This window comes from Olea europaea, chromosome 20, assembly GCF_002742605.1.
Source record: "Olea europaea var. sylvestris chromosome 20, O_europaea_v1, whole genome shotgun sequence".
Lineage (NCBI taxonomy): Eukaryota > Viridiplantae > Streptophyta > Magnoliopsida > Lamiales > Oleaceae > Olea > Olea europaea.
In genome coordinates this window covers 19,498,112-19,502,759 of record NC_036256.1, presented here as the reverse complement: position 1 = coordinate 19,502,759, position 4,648 = coordinate 19,498,112, and the positions used below count along the sequence as shown (strand labels likewise).

The 4,648-nt window shown below is 33.3% G+C and overlaps 1 long non-coding RNA gene across 1 annotated transcript; it reads right to left on the bottom strand.

Moving 5' to 3' along the window:
• Positions 1-295: 295 nt before the first annotated feature.
• LOC111369259 lies at positions 296-4,175 on the bottom strand. The gene is made up of 3 exons (XR_002698093.1): positions 4,041-4,175; positions 3,792-3,880; positions 296-374 (listed from the first exon to the last, which is right to left on the bottom strand). It is a non-coding gene; the product is annotated as an uncharacterized LOC111369259 (long non-coding RNA).
• Positions 4,176-4,648: the final 473 nt, after the last annotated feature.

Here is a 4,648-nt window from a genome sequence, read left to right as displayed (position 1 = left end):
TGTGTAAAAAATTTTAGAGAAAAACCTGATTAACAAGTCCTCTTCATATTTATTAGAAAAAGAAATTTTTGAAAAACAAGTCATTTTCATATTAATTAAAGAAATTTTTTTCAAACTTTTGGTAGGAATGTAGGAAGATTTACGTAGAATTGGTATTCAGTATCAATACTTCAACCAATGTGAAGGGAAAGGAAATTCAGGAATTGGTCTAATTCTATCTCCATAATCAATCACTGAAAGGTTGAGAAAATAAAAAAGAACGAACTGCAGCAAAACAGCAAAGAAAGCATACTTGAGTCCACAATGAGATAATTTGTTGTCCTCCTCAAATCAACATTGCCAACTCCAGCCAGCAAAAATCCAGTAATTGTATCCTACATCAACAAGTAATTCATCAGTAAAATATATTACAAGGCAAAGAATAGCAGCAGGATCCACAACGAGATAATTTGATTAATTTATTTTATTGGTCCTTGATAATCTTTACGGTGATTGAATTTTTTAAAAATTGTTTCTGAGAGAAATAGGGAACCAAAAAAATGGGAGGGAGGGGATTAAACTGTACTGGAAAAGCTAGATGAACTTAAATCTAGACACTGACTGATTAACTTTCTCTGCTCATTCAGAAGCAACGATGGTTCAAATGCCTGACCACGGCAAGATCCATTTTTAATTATGACACAACTTATGCTGCACACCGGACAAGTATGCAGGAAATAAGATCCTTGCATCCAATAATCACGTAAAGCATATATGTCCTACTCTCTCAAGACCCTTTTGTAGTATTAAAGGGATTATCCAACTCCTTTTAAATTCTCTTTACTCGACATGTAAAAAATACAACAAAAGGCTCCAATGCAAAAACAAGAAAAATCGTTCCTCCAGACACCCCACCGAAAATTTAAAGATATAATAAGAACAAAATTACTTAAAAAGCCACATCATCTAATAGTTTAATTCATATTTAGATTATCAAACTAATAGCAACAGGAGCTATGTAGAACTAAATGAACAAGGATATAGTGAGAGGTTGCACCAATCATCTAACTCCAATAATGGAAAATGCACTTGCAATTTTAAACAAATAAACAAATTAAATTCTAACTTAGAATATCCAAGTTCAACGACGTCGTGTTGTGTCCTTCAGATAAATTTGCTCCCTCTACGGTTGAAGATCTGAAGCAATTGCCTCCTAAAATAGGACAGACCATTGTTCCAAATTAAATAGCACCACAATGGCAGTGGAACCAATCCAACAGAATTCTAAGTATGTGCTGATCATTGTAGTGACAGAAACTGAGCAAAATTCGTTTGCACAAATTGAGGGAGAAAAATGCTTGAAATAGTTTGTTTAAATGGCAATCAGCAAAGGCCATATCTATAGCCTAAGATGTCGCCATTCGTTCAATTGCCACAACCCTTTCATAGAGTTGCAGTGTTAGAATAAAGAGGTGATATTATTAGATGAAAGGTTATCTATTTTATGAAGAGAAGACTTTTGAGTCAAATATTCACCATTTCAGCTCAATCGACACACTACTTGGGAAACTAGATGAGCAGATCTTCCAACAATCACAAAATTGGAATTTAGATTGAAGTGACAAAATGGTTGGAGCAGCTTCCAGCAGTGGTAAAACCCACGAGTTTAGTATGTCTCGAAACACACGATACCACTCTAATGCTCGAACTCTTCAATTTGAACGACGCATCTGTGTCGACATGACATGTTTATGGATATGTATCCTATGTCAGATCTTTTAATTTAGAATTGGACAAGGTGGAAAGGGAGATCGCAAGGGAAGAAATAGAAGTTGCTTGGAGATATAAAGCAATAAAATTGATTTTGAGGCAAAAACTAAGAATTTGAAAGTATGAAAGCAAGTCCATATAATGTTTCACCCCGTAAAAAATATATCCAAAATTATTAGCATATAATGTTTTTAAAAAAAATTATTTTTGACCCAAGTCCAAATTTGTGTCTTAGTCATATTCGCATTTTCTAAATTTTAGAAGAAAAAGGATCCGATTCCTTGATAAATACTCATAGCCGACGCCCATACCCCGAGCAACATAGTTTGACCAGTACTTAGGCAAGTCTAAATTTTAAATTTGTTGAGAAAATAGGTTCAAACTTTAAAAAAATTCTCATGAAAATTAATACATATTTTGAACCAAACACAAGCCCGTGGTCATGTAGAGCTAAGTCAGAGGGAGATGAAGCTGCATGATGCCCAAACCCACCTTGAAGTCTTCTATTCTCAAAACTGGGTGTGCTTTGAGGCCTGAACCAAATTTGCAAATCATGGATTAATAAATTAATTTGTTTTTCATTTCAACCTATATGGGAATCTATCCTTTCTTTCTTCAATTCCCCTCTTCCTTCTTCTACCCTTGAAAAACACAAATGAATGAAGAAAATCATAGGTATTGAAAATTTGAAGTGCGAAGTGAAATAATTGTTGAATTCATTCTCTCTCCTCTTCATCATTGAAAAAAGGGACAAAGAATAAATTAAGAAATAATTAAAAGAACGGAAAGCATCCAACATTGGTATGAAAAACATGGATTATTAATCTAAAGATTGGGATCGAGTTTGGGCCCCATGGCCCAAAGCATTTGGAAGGGGTCATAACTTTCCCTTAAGGTGAAATTGGACAATTCCCAACATATGCTTGTCATTGCCACCAGCTGACTTTGGCATGAGTACAGGTATATGGGCTAAAATAAATCTCAGCCCCTATTGACAAACTTATTGAGATTATAAGCTAGTAGGTCTCATAAAATGTGTGGTTAAAAGTTGTGAGTCCAATGAAATGTGTGGATAAAAATGAAATTTAAAAAAAAAAAAAAAAAACCTTGTCAAACATGGCTTGTTTTTTATTGGAAATTTATTTTAAAATCTAACCAATTGGCTCAGACAAATTTAAATTCAAAATTGCTATTTGGTCCCAACATAACTATCAATACTCGGACAAATGACCACATCCAAGGTTTTATATAGGGTTTACTAGTTTACCATTTCTTTATACCAATTTTAAAACGATTATTCTCCCACTTTCGTTCAGTACTTCTCCTGAAAATTGCCCAAAGACATTTTTCTCAAGTTCAGTTTATCTACTCAAGAAGTTTTGTTTGCCGGTTTACACATGATTGAAGGGATTGATTCTATACAAATGAAAAATCTGTTCTACTTTGAAAGAGAATTGCTAAAGATAGTCAATAAAAGAGAGCAAATTTGGCTTGAGGAAACAAAGTGGTGCCATTAGACTCCGATATCTGCAAGTTTTCTCAAGGCCTATTGAATTCACTGCCACATGGGGATACCATATCTATTCAACATATGGAGGGTACTTTGAGGACTTGGTACCTCTTAGAACCTCAACCAGCCTACTCGGTCTTATATGGATACGCGTGAAGGAGTGCTCCTAGATGTGCATGGGGATTATGTACCACTTACTCGTGAACTATACGGTTCACGCTTCTTGTGATGCCTTTTATTCTTGACAGTAATCTCCTAGAAAAACCACCAAACCCCTACCCTTCGCCCCTTATTTTCTCTATTTATTTTGCAGTTCTATGATAGGGCCAACACAGTATAAACGACCCATCATACAGTGACTAAAGTTTGGCATCCAATTTGAAGTGAAGCAGATATAATTGGTGAAGCAGCCTTCTTATAAGTGACTAAAAATATACTAGAAGTGGCAACAGCATCATAACAATGGAGTTAACATTCCCATACATAAATTTCGCTCGGAATCACAAAATAAGTAAAAAGATACGATCGTAACCTCATCAGCGATCATGGCGATGAGTGCTGAGCTGGTTGTGCGGATCGGAACTCTGTTCGCCATTTATCGAAAAATTTCAAAGAAAACAACTGCAAAAATTGCAAAACAATAAATAATCATAATAAAATCAATCCAGATATGACCAATCAAGCAAAACCACAAGAAATTCAAATGAAAAAAGAAAATTAATCGGAACAGTATTTTTTTTATTCGTTTTAGAATTTCTCATAAATATTAATTTGAGTATACCTGATGTTTCGGCTTCAGCAGAAGAAAGTGAATTGAGACGCGATCGCGAATTAAGTTATTATGATGAGAATTATTACACCGAAAAGCGTTTACGCTTAACCCCTCCAAGGAAGACACGATTTACTGTTCTCCCCAGACCTTAAAAATGGTTGGCTGGCTAAACTTAAGTAGGTCGGCTCGGCGGCCCTTAATCGGTTCGTCCAAATTTATTTTTATTTTTTTAAGAGTTTTACAAATAAATAAAATAATATAAAACACTTTTAAAAAAATAAAACGTGTTAAAAAATATAAATAATTTAACGAAAATATTTTTTTATTTTTTATTTATATCATATTGTAATACTTTTTATAAAGTATAAAATATTTATATAATGAAAACGAACTATTTTTTGAAATACATTTATAAAAAATATATTTTTTTGATTTCTTTTTAAAGTAGATAAAATGTAAATCCTCCTCCTTTATCTGGGTTTGAGATCGGCTACATCAATTTTAAGTAGGCAGAGTTAAAAATTGTAAACGAATAATTTGTCGTAACGTGTACAATTTTTTTAAAAAAAGATTAAATTTAACGATTAAAAAATAAAGAAATTTTGATTAATATAATT